Genomic DNA, 12,929 nt, shown 5'->3' on the forward strand with positions numbered 1-12,929 from the left:
ACAACACGCCGCGTGATAGGTGCAGGTTAGGAGATGAGGAAAGTTCCAAAAACAAACAACCTTGACGGAAGTTTTGCAGTTGTCATGGTAAACTTTGTCATTAATTGCAATGACAGTCTAATTATGAAGACAGTTTTCCTGAAGGACAATGAATTGAATTTTGTTGTTGTGGAAAAACACCCAAAGCAGCGAGACACACACAGATCATTAGTCCTTTCTCTCAGAAATATTGTCCTGCTCCAGATCAACAACAAACAGGAAGCTTTGTGGGGATGAAGCAGCCGCATGGGACTTCATCCCCACACTGTTACTGCTACTTAACGTCCTCCATCACTTTGTCACTTGTCAGAAGGTGAGTATTGAACGGCTCGATTAAATCACTCCAATTTTATCCCACCTCGTCATCAGACAGTGTATCTCTTCCACGTATCAATGTGTCACGCCCCACCAAGGACACACCGAGGGGTGAGTGGCACTCACAGTCCCGCTGTCAGGGCGGCGTGGAGGCCAGGAGTCAGGATGCTATGGAGAAGTCATGGCGGAGCGCTGCGCTGCTGTCGGAGCCATTTTGTGCTTTCAAGGTCCTCAGTACAGTACGGCTTAATGAGACTGCAGTCTCCTTGGATTACGAAGCAGCTGTCTGTGACTTTCTCTGACTGTCAATAGCTTGAATATTTAATAGATAGTTCTCCCAGAGTTGTGTTAACCTTGGCGTGGGTTTTGTCTGGACCTCTTTTTGCTGCATGTATCACATTTCCTTTGTCTGTGATGGGCCGAGCGCTTTATTTTCTGCACAGAGCAGCTCTTAAAGATGAATCCCAAGCTTCAGAAAATCAAATTAGAGTTTTCTAATATGTTTTGTGCAGACAGGAGCCAAAATGTGCTGCTGTCATTAAGTTGTATCTTAAATGGAGCATTGACCACGAATACTGAAGCTTCATGATAATGAAAAGTGTGTCTCCTCCTCCTCCTGCTTCTGAATGGAAAAGTAAAAACATTGCACATTTGGCTGGACGTAAAACTGCGTAGATCACGTTCCTCCTAGTTGTTGTCTTTATGTCAGAAGTATTTAAAGATGAGCGTTTGGTTTGTCTGTGCACTGCTGGTGCTGAAGTAGAAGCTGTTTTGGTCACATACTTGGATAGAAAGTGTACAGAAATAATGTCTCCACAGTAAGCCCATCTTCATTATGCCCGTCTGTGTCGCTGACTGCCCTCTTCTCTCCGGCGTGCCTGAGCTGAATGGATAATTACCTGGATAAGGTGCACAGGGAGCAGCCAACCACGGCAGCCACCTGTCGGCTGGAGCGCCTCCAAATGACAAACGCCCGTGGGGCAGTGCTGCCCGGGTTGAGTCTGTGTTTTCCACTCTGTCGCCTTGCACTGCACCTCAGCGTGGCAGCATCAACCTGGGGAGCAACTGTTGTCTTTACTAATTTACCCAAAATAGCTGCCCGCCTCGGGCTCCTCCATGCTGCCAGCGCTGGTGAAGAGCATCTGTTTTGAACCGCGGGGGCAGGCGTAATCACACCGCGCCGTCAGCCGGACTCCCAGCTAATAATAATAATAATAATAATAATAATAATGCAGCACTGAATGTTGTTAACGGTCATCTCTGGGCCGTCGAATTTCTAGTCAATGACGTGACAGTGCAGGTGAGGTATTGATCGACCTGCTCTGAGTGGAGTTTGTGTTTGAGTGTGGTGTGTGTCGTTGTTTTTGTGTGTCTGTCAGACAGAAATCTCTACAAAAGGTTTGTGCAGGGAGTAAATAACAGTTTCTGGACGGACTGTTTGGGTTGATGTGTGACTTGTTGGCAAACCAGAGAAAATCAATATCATTCCTCAGTTTGTGTTCTTCTGCTGTATGATTCAAAATAATTAACATCCACAGAGAAAAATGTCTTTTTCACTTGATCCCTTTACATCTGAAGCACGACTGCTGAGTTATCCAAGGATGTTCTGAGTGAAATCTGTACAGGTCTGCCTTCAAAAGCCTGCTGCCGTCTGAGAGGGAGATGTTTTCAGAATATGTGGTCAAGTGTCATGGATGCGATCCTTACATAACATAAACACTTTTACCAAGAAGAAAGGTAATTATATGGCGGATATCGCGCTGAAAATGTGTTTTTGGTCAACCAGAGACTGCTGTGAAAAGTATGGCTTTATTGTTTTGTAATAAAACCTAATTGCATAATGTCAGCTAGCTCTCAGATGAAACGTAACAGCACTGAAACAAAATTACCTCGCCATTATGTCCACGGATCATTTCAGGCTGGATGGGATGAGGGGAAACATCAGCACTCTGAGAGCGTTTAAGTGAAACGTGCACACATGTTCAGGGTCCAGCTGAGAGGCCTCTGCACGCTGACGGCGGAGGGCTTTTTGGGAGCAGGTCTGATGGCACAGGCTGCTTAATGTGGCATCTGTCTCACAGACAGCGCGTTCCAGCTGGAACAGAGGCCCGCAGGGCCGCTGGGGCTTTGTGTAAAATATACTGTGGAGGTCACTTTCCACGGCTCCACTGAACCGGGCCAGCGTCCAGACTGCTGCAGGAGCTGGCTCGGTGCAAATAACAACATCCTGGGAGAATGAATACAAAGCACGTCAGGCCCGTCACAGCAGGAGAATCAGGGGATTTTTTTAGCAAATACTCACTATGAAATGCTGAATTTAAACTTTGGCCTCGGCACCAGGAAAAACAGATCGATGGGGAAACAACAAAAACAGCTCAGATTAATTGCTCAGAAATAATTTGTCACCATAATTTTATTCAGAGTACCTCATCTCACTGAGGTAGAACCTCCAGATCTGTAGTGTTCAATAAGTCTCTTCTTATTTTCTCACTATTAAGTGAAATGTGAGTGCTGATGGGTTATCTAGTTTTCCATTGTAAATGCATCAGTTTCATTAAGAAGTTGAAGTTGAAGCGAGGCATCCTGACTCAGAGAGTTTCCTTGAAGACGTCTTGCTGCGGAATCTTAATGAAAAATGACCTGGATGGCTGAGAATCTTCATCGACATGCATCAGTTACAGAATACAAAATAATTGTTGGCACTATCTTCCCACTCTGCTCATTGATTTGATCTTCCAAGTAATAACGCTCTGTGTGTCTGTGTGTGTGCGTTTCAGCTGCTGGACTTTTCTTATAATGTCATGAAGTCCTTGGCAGAAATAAACGATTGCAGGAAAAAGAGGTGAAGGAAGACCGACTCAGTTTATTGACCAGAATTTAAAGCATTTAGCTGATAAACTTTTTGTGGACTTCAGGACTTTATTTTCTCAAATGTTACCAACAGTGCGCAGACCCAGAGCAACCAGCAGCTCTGCAGTGTAGATGTTGTAGTTGAGTCTCTCCGTTGTTTACAGCTTCTTGACATGATACATACTAATGAAGGATTTCTGTTATTGAAAAGTTATCTGCAGATTTTGTTGTTGCCACCCCTGTGCCACAAGTCTTCGATGCTGTGTACCTTACTGTTTATCGCTTTCCAGGTCGTATGGAGGCCAAAAATATAAAGTTAATTGAGATACAAAATATTTAAATACTGATTTTAGCTCCATTTACACCTGTTCATAGAGGACAAAAGATGTACTGTGTAACCTGAAGGAAAAGTCCTGCTACAGTAGGATACTTTCAGAGAAAGTTTGAAGCTGGTAAATTTCATGTGCTGAGTAGAATTGTGAGATTAATACTTTTTCTCAAATATCTCCCAGATTGTTGTAAAAATCTGGAGGATGTTTGTCTTCCTGCAGTTGCTGCAGAGCTTTTAGTGTGTCATGGCTGTGGATTTAATGGCCTGTGATTGTTCCACTTATTTGGGGTGCATCTGTATTTTTAGCCTCACACTTTCATAATGCCATTACAGCAGCACAGTACCCTGTAACAAGCGATGCCTCCGAAGAAGCAATAACCTTGGTTGTGGTTATAACTATTCCCCAGTGATGTCATTTCTCGAGCTTTGGCTGAGACCACCGGGGGAAATGTGGAAAAACTCTTACTGTTTGTTAAGAGCTTCACTTCAGAGCAGGACAAACCATCCTGGACCTGTACACAATCACAATTGTCAGAGAGATCATTAAACAGCCGAAAGCATCTGGACCGAGCAAATGTTTTCCTTTCCAAAATTCTGAGATTTTACATTCAGTGCTTCACTCTGATCAGAGCATCAAAAGAACAAGTCATCTTGAAGGAGGGGAGTTTGTGCATTCACCATGTCGGTGCAATCTCAACACATTTTCGATTCACTCAATATTTATAAGATAGGCTTTGCTTTTGATGCTTCCTGTAGCCTCGCACTGTAGCCCGAGGAGAGTTGGTTGGGTTTCTCTAAGGACTTGGATCTGTCGTTCTGTTGTTAGGATGTTGTCTTGACTGATTCGGCTCTGTGTTTGTACACATTTGACCACGGACTTGAGGCAAAAGAACAGACGTTTAAATCCTTACACACACAAAAAAATGCTGCTCTAAACCACGGAGATGGGAAATGACCTATAAGTTTGTCATTGATGGTTTTATCAAGCATTAGCTTGACGGTCGCGATTAGGGATTCACAGATCCATCTTACGGGCTCCATTTAGACTCTTGTGTGAGTTTTCTGTGTGTATTTATTTAAATTTGCCTCACGATGCTAACAACTACTAGCTATCTTTGAGAGATTCTCAGCTGCTTGTGGTGTTTCCTTTTGAAGATAGCTTTTGACTGACAGACGGCTCATCAAATTAGCTGCTAAATATTCCTTTTCCTTTGCAAACATGATGACCTTATGATGGCTTTGGGACGTATATTGCTCCATAATCACACAGATGATTTATGGGCATCAAGTGTGTCTAGGTTGGCCAGTGGACCACACATAAACCTTGGGTAAATACACAGGTTAAATAAAAAGAAACACTTATTTAAGACATTAATTTACCCATCCAGTAGGAAGTTAAACCTGATTATTATATATGTTGAAGTCAGAGCTATGAAATATTGGTGGCAGGCAAATGTCGGTTTTTCGGCGCTGCCAGTCACTTATTTAACAACCGGCTTTCAGAGAAAGCGGCAATCCATTGCCAACAGTGACAGCCATCTATTTTCAAGAACAAAGAGGAAACAAGAAAAGAGGTGAGGGCTTTCTTTTCCTCCAGGACAAAATGTCTACAGTGCAGGATGTTCTTTTATCGTCTCCTAAGGAGGCAGATTGAAAGCGATTCTGGTCTTCTAGAAATGGCCTCTGGAGCCCCATTATATTGCCTGTTCTAATGGCAGTGAATTATGCTGACAAAGTAAGTGCTGTAAAGGCCGTCAGCCAACAACAAAAAACTGGACCTGAACTATCTGCAAGAATTTTCAGGAAAACCTGTGAGAGCGTATTGAATTCTCCCTCTGCACACCCCTGAGGTGAGGAACAAAGCCGTGTCTTAGAGCCGGTCTTGGCTGTGAAAATGCAGCGAAAGCAGGCCGGGCTAATCCTGCGGAGAGCCATTGTGACGCTAATGATACAGCAGGTGTATTTCTCCCTTCTGGTCCTCCTGACCTGGCCTGGCTCTGATCAGGCTTTAAGGAAGCCGAGGATTACATCAGCTTTGTTTGTTTGCTGGGAGGAGAGAATGCCAGACGCACGGACCTCATTCACGAGAAGCAGACGAGGGCATCTTCCAGAACACACCCACAGGGTGTAGAGTTTTAATCACCTGTCCTCTTTGTTGGTGGATACATCCTGAAGCAATGCGTTACTTTATAGTCTGCTTTGTTAGGAGCATCTGACTGTGGTCTGTTTATGCTGGGTTCTTACTCCAGCCTGCTCCTGGTATAACTTTTAAATGATATTTCCAGGATATTGTGGTCATGTTTAAATTATGATGTGACCAATGGGACTGATGGCCGAGGCTCGGGATGTCATAGAGTCATGCAGAGACTTTTTTTTTTGCAAATGATTGAACTAATTTGCATAAATTACTAAATACAGGACTAACACACAGTGCTTTGTGGCACTGTGGCCAGGTGTTGAGCTTCTACCCACAGTCTGTGTACCGCAGACATGTTTGAAATGCATCAGAGCCTCCCATCCATCTGAGTTTTAAGATGTCTCCATGGAGATGATTGACGACAGTAAAAGGCTGCTCTGGCGAGAGGCCCCGGGTGAACAGATGAGATCACAAATCTCATCTCTTTCTCCGTCTCATTCTGTCTCTTTCACACTCTTTGTACAACACACAGACACACACAGACACACACACATGCAGCGCATGGCCAAATATTTTCCCCCTTTCATCTTCATGGTGTCAGTAAAATGGGGTAAGAGGAAAAAGTTTCAGGTTAAAGAACAAACTCCGGTGACTGTGTGTACGTCTCTAAAGGGCTTCATCAGTATATAGTCTACAGGCCTGGTCAATAAAAGCTGAGTGATTTTCTGTAGAACAGATGTTCATTCCAGCTTTTATGGGATGAACCCATTCAGTAATGTATGGTTCAAGAATCACCACAGGGCTGCGTTCAAAGCCCCTTTTATTCGTCAAGGAATTCAGAATCATTTTAAAAACCTGGTGCCCAGCCACCGTGTCCAGAAGCAGTGAGGAGCCTTGGTTCTGTCCCTCTGTTGTGCCGTTTCATTAGTGTAATGACCCATCGATTTAACATTTATGCAACACGTTTTATCGAGGCTGGCTGAGGGCCAAGTCAATCACAGGCCGGCCCGGCTGTGCATCTTGGCGATAGAAGGTGATTAAACCGACTTAGGAGAGCGAGGAGCATTGTTGGATGTTGTATATTGTAACATTGTTGAGGTTTGTCCTCCATGTTTGAGGTGGGAGAATGGCAGGTGGGTTTGGCGAGGGAGGCCTGCACGGCTCAAAGCGGCAGCAGCAACAGATGGACTCGGAGTGTTCACAATGAATCACTATCCAACAGGAACAGCTTGAATTCCTGATTAACCTCAATGTGGCTTTGCTGTCGTCGAAGTAGATTCGGTTCTCCTTCAGTGGCGTCCACCTTCCTCTGCCGAGGGTCACCCGAGGACAACAGCACACAAGTATACACAAAGAAACCACTTTCCTTCCTGCTCTCAGTGTTTATAGCCTGGCCTCTGTTTGGCCAATTTTGTGTTTTTATTTAACAGATTCACAAGCAGGACAGATTTGCATTCGATTAGTCCGTCTCTCTGTGTTTGTCCTTCAAACTGTTGGCTGTTTGACCTGCAGCACTTTGAGAGTAATGAGGTTCGACTGTTTACATGTTGTATCATCTCAGCAGAGGAGCTAACCACTAGAAGAGCCAGCGGGCTTTTGTTCGAGCTGTTTTTAGTGCTTCCTGCAAGCTGAAAAACTCATTTTGTTGTTCTCTGATCTGTGGAAGACGGCTTTGACAGATCTAAAGTAGCTGTTTTGCTTCACTACTCACTGCTTCTAGGGGCAATAGTGAGCTCATCTATCTGCCCTCAGGCCAACATCAGAGGTAGTTTCGCAATTCTTTCAGCTGTTATCTTGATTGTCTATTTTAGAGCCAGCCTCAAGTGGTCATTTGAGGAACTGCAGTTATAGCACCAGGAGTTGAAGCGTCAGAAATCGACATGCGATGTTCAAACTACCGTAGCTCTGGTGATGTTCACACTATTGAAAAAATATCAACGGATTCTGAAAGCTGAGAAACAGCTCTTTCAATCGCTATTACAATCATTACGGTACTGACCACACTGCTTGTGTGCCAGGGGCGGGAGTTTAGTGGAGCGCAGGAGAGTTGATGTAAAATAGTTTGAGTTTAATTTTGTAACCTCTTGTTGTCTTGTTGCTGCACATTTATAGCTGTTCATAAAGAGAAATATATTAAAAATTCGCTTTTTTTTTTACTTTTCTTGTTATCACACACTGTTCTGAGCATTTATAACATAATAACAAATATGTGCCAGCTTTTGAAAGTTATATTTCATCAGTCAAGAAAAACAGGAAAAATAATGACTACAAAGAACATTTTCTAACAGAATCATTTAAAAAAGAAGCAAACTGTTATAAATATAGTAGTGAAAGGGTTAACGTAAAGACATCTACACATTTTCAGAGAAATCTAAAGTTGTAAACCAGCTATTGCCGATTCAGAATCCTGTTAGCATTTGGATAGTTTTAACTTCTGCTGAGAGTGGAACTGCAGTATCTATTTGTACCTCAGGGGGTGACAGTCAGCTAAACCTCAGTTCAGTGGAGCATCACGCGCTCTTATTTTAGAAGAATATCAGGGTGAAAGGTGCAGATTTTAAGCAGAGGTGCACCTTCTGTACAAACCACTAGGTTAGCCTTCCCAAAATATCTCTTAAGGTTTTATTCAATATCTAATAACAGGAGTTAATGAGGACATCAGTGGATATATAAGATTTGACCTTTCTATCGCCGCCCCATCTGTCACTGCATCAGATAACCTGGCATGTAACCGCAGACATGCCTGTCTCAGCGAGGCTGCAACAACAAGGCTCCTCAAAGATTGCCATTTGTCCCCATTCATCTCACACACTGCTCCCACTTTAACATATTGGCATTTCTGAGGTGCTTGGCGGTAATTGTCAGCCACATGGCGCCTCCTCGTTTGTTTCACTGACATTTTGCCTTTAGTTGATTGTGTATTTAACAGGGAAAGGAAAGCAAAATTAATTGGAGAGAAGCCCTAATCTGTCTGCTTGAAATGTCACCCCTGTATTGTGATGCCTGCGCTGACACAGTGGCACAGCAGAGGAAAAGAGCAGGAGGGAAGAAAAGGGAATTAATAAAACACAGAAAAGGAAGTTCACATCTGATATCTTAGAAATCAGCTCTGCTCAAAGACTCGATTGCAGATTACCAAACATTTATGTTGTGGGATCTCTGCTGTGTTTCTGAGCTCTGCTGATAAAAGATATCCGCCGCCACCATCTCCGACGCAGCAGAGAAATGGGGGATTTGTTGTTCTTCTCTGGCTGATTTGTAATACTGTTTGTCTAAGTTTGCATGCGAGGCATAACTGGGAGAGTACAAGCTGATCTAAGCATGATTATCCAGGGCTCTGGAGCTCATAGTCTGGCTGTATCCGCTGAGGCATTGGTGAAATGTCACTGCTACAGAGGTGAGCCCCTGATGAGCACAGACACAGTGAGGAAGCTGCTTGCGACTGTCAGTAGTTCATGTTTTTTCCCCCGGCTGGCTTATCTACAAATCCAAGACCTTCACTCAGGAGACGGCTTATTTACTGCGTAGGACTGTAATGTTTTTACGTTTTATTATTCCTTTTTTACAAGAACCTGACCTTGGAATTACAATGCAAGTGGTAGACATGTTCAAAAATGTCTTCTGCATCTCTGCCCCATGACACTGTTGTTATGGGTTAAATCATGGGTTAAATCATAGTTATTCATCCACACAGATCACATTTTTTCTTATCTTTTAATATTGTAGTTATACATCAACAAACTATTTCAAATATAAACATTCGTCTGTATAGACTTAAATAAGAAGAATTTATGTTCAGAAGTCATCAGACTGGGTTCAGCCTTCCATGACCACATGCTGATTAAAGTCCCCTTCATTCAAAACACAAGTTGCAACTTGTAATATAACATTTTTTTCCTCTCAGAGGAGAACAAAAATGCAGCAGAGTCCCCTGGCAGGTGCTGGAGGATGATTGAAGTTAGGCCAGGAAAGTTAGTCATGCCGTTTCTGCAATTAAAATAAAATGAGAATAAAGAGCGTCACACTGTGCCTGCATGCATTATTTCCACACTAACTGCATAATATATACAGAGACAGAGACAGAAACACACATATAAAAACCTGCTTCATGCACAAATGTTCTGAGGCTGTGACTTACAGACAAACATGCGGATGCACATCCCGCACCAGGCCACCACGCTGGAGATCTGCAGCGCCCGGCCGCACTCCGGGCTCATCAGGCAGTCCCTCGTCCGCAGGCAGCATTTGGGACATTTGCTCTGAGACCTCCTGCCCTCTGACTCGCTGTGTTTCTGCGGCTGAGTTTGCCTCGTGTCCTGGTGCTTCTCATCCCAATCATCACTCTCACCCCGTCCCATGATGCTCGCTTGTACAGACCTATGAGAGTAAAACAAAGCTGTAGTTTAGAATAGGGCTGAACGATCTATCGTTTTAGACCGAAAATTGCGATCTCAGACAACGCGATTTTGAGATCGTCAAAGCCACAATTTTTAGCACTGCTCCTAACCGAATCAGGTTTTGTTTTGTCAAATGCTACGGCTGAAAACGAAAAGAAAACAGAGGAACTGGTCCCTAAAACTAACTCCACCTTTATGTTCGGTGCTGTTTATGCCGGCAGCAGCGGCACGTCTTCTAAGCCTGTGTGTGTGTCTGTGTGTGTGTGTACATCAGATGCAGACAGAGGCAGCAGCTAATGACGTCACCAAAACAATAACGCAGGCATTTGATGAAGAGGCTCCATGAGGACTCTAGTAAACGGTGGACAGAGCTGACAGCAGCAGCTCCGTTTGTCCTTAGACATGATTCCCATTAAAGTTTGATCATTTGTTCTAAATCACATTGAACTTTAAGAGTTACTTAAGTCTCCATACTGTATTTACTGTTTAACCTTAGGAGGCTCACTTCAGTCTGTTTAATGACTGTTGAATAATACTTTACAGAACTACATTAGTCTTCTTTTAACCTATTTGAAATAAAACTTTATTTTGTTCTGTAATTATTTAAATTTTCATGTTTATTAAAACTAATACTGAGTGCACGTTATCAGAGTTTACTTTTAGATCTACTGATGTTTTTGAGAAGTGACAGAGCAGCTACCTGAAGTCATTTACACAGAAACATGTAAATTAGTTTCAATGTAAAAACAAATCGTGATAAAATGATGATGATCATGATTTTAATCGTGATATAAAATTTTTAGCCATATCGCCCACCCCTAGGTATGATGTACGTTTCTGTGATCTTTGCAAATGCTCATGTGCACTAAAACTTGATTTGAAAAAAATCGTGGATGAAATCGAAATCGCAATATTTGCCAGAAAAATCGCAATTCAATTTATTCTTAAAATCGTTCAGCCCTAGTTTAGAACATGGTAAAACTATATCTGCTGCTGTGATTCGATCCACAGTAACTGCCAGGGTGTGATCCTCTCCATCTTTGTTTTTGGGGAATGTCTGCCACTGCCCAGGTAGCATTCCTGCTTTAGACACCTCCTTAAATCATTTCAGACGCTGTATAATCCCAGCAAACACACAGAGATGTAACTCGGTTCATCTCTCTCCGTGGTCTTTCTAAACAAAGTGAGCATACGGCTGTTCACTGCCATCAGAGAGAAATCCTGGTGAATCATTAACACTGCCGTCTAAACTTTAGTCCCCGTGTGAAGACTTTATTGAGTGAAGTCACATTGATGTGACAGATTAACAATCCTTCCCCGCTGATGATCACTCCTCCTGCCAGGAGCCGAGGCCCCCCCTGTTTTAACTGTCGGATACAATTGCTCCCCGCAGACATTATCACGTATTAAGTGATAACCCTGATGGTGAAATAACAACTTATCTGTGCCATCCGCTGGCTGCCCATTTATTAGCACTGACAGTAAATTAGATTGCTGGCATCTGGAGGGTACGCTGGCATTTTGAATGCACCTTTCCATCTCCTTTCTGCTTTCAAAACTCCATCGCTTTTCAATCATAAGTAATGAAATTCCATCACCCTCCTTGGCCATGAAAGGGACTTAGAAAGGAAGTGAGGAATGGCCATTAAGAGAAGAGAAAAAGAGTAATGGTCTTACCCTTTTGCCTTCTCTGTCAGTTTGAATCTCCTCTCTCTGCAGACTAGAACAGACTTAGAGCAGTGCGGCGACTTATCAACAGCACGGTGTCACATAAGCAACATAAGCAGAGCAGGCGGGTCTGCAGGTTCCACAGGTTCCACCGGTTTGACCGGTTTGACCATAGAGCCAATGTGGAAGATTTTAGTCACAGCAAACGCCCTTTAAATGAGTCTTAAAGGTGTGATGTCGTCATTCAGGTGTCCTCAGATCCACACTGCAGACAGAAGACCAAGGTGTGTGAAATCGGAGCATTTCATTTACATAAACCCTTCAATTATTCATTCAATATTGTCCTTTAATGGCCAATAATACATTTCTTCTCAGCTGTGGAAATGCAATCAAGTTTTAATAAATAATTACACAGAATAATTCATTGATTAGACGGCACGTCTTGTTACAAGATGATGAATCGAGAGGAGCAATTAAAGCCTGAACAATCCAAATGTATTCAAAGCACTTACTGAACCATTTATCATCTGCAAATTTGGCAAAGTGAAGTTCACAGTGCTTCATTCAGTTTGTGGAAAGAACATATTTGAATTTGTAAAACAAGAAAAAAAACTTTTGGGAGATGAAAACTTTCCGGAGAAGAGAGTTCACCCCTTACAAATGTAAGTCTTGACGGATCTCAGTCATCACTGTGATCCGAATGTGCCGCCAATGGGAGGAGCTTTATCAGCAGCCACAGACGCCAAGAGGCAGCTGTAAATGGTGGAAGTGTTAGAAGCAGGACATAGCTAAACAAACTGAAGTGCTGAGTTAGGAACAGATCCTGAATGATAGCCAGCATCCGGCCAACCACAGGTGGAAGTTTGCTGTGTTCATATACGTCCATGTCACACACGAGTCGGTCTGAACGTTCGGCGAAACTGGGGCTGTCTGTTGTCTTTTTGAAGAGAAATGTTCACTTGTGAGGCGTCAGCGTCAGGGTTTTAACCGAACAGTGTGAGTGCTTAGGGTGCCAGCTCAGTCAATATTCCCTCCAAGGACATGCTGTTGTTGCACTGGAAAATACCCTGTCAATAAAACAGAGGAACTCACAATAACATTCTTTGCTCATCTAAAGGAAATTGGAATAGAAAACTCATTTTTAGCTGCTGCCAGGAAGGACTGATGGTAACAAACCCAAGTCCACGTGTTG

At 43.1% G+C, this 12,929-nt stretch overlaps 1 long non-coding RNA gene across 1 annotated transcript; it reads right to left on the reverse strand.

The window, feature by feature from the left end:
• Nucleotides 1–9,499: 9,499 nt before the first annotated feature.
• LOC114437669 (uncharacterized) lies at nt 9,500–11,815 on the reverse strand. Its single transcript, XR_003670922.1, has 3 exons — nt 11,747–11,815; nt 9,811–10,049; nt 9,500–9,659 (listed from the first exon to the last, which is right to left on the reverse strand). It is a non-coding gene; the product is annotated as an uncharacterized LOC114437669 (long non-coding RNA).
• Nucleotides 11,816–12,929: the final 1,114 nt, after the last annotated feature.

This window comes from Parambassis ranga, chromosome 6, assembly GCF_900634625.1.
Source record: "Parambassis ranga chromosome 6, fParRan2.1, whole genome shotgun sequence".
Taxonomy (NCBI): Eukaryota; Metazoa; Chordata; class Actinopteri; family Ambassidae; genus Parambassis; species Parambassis ranga.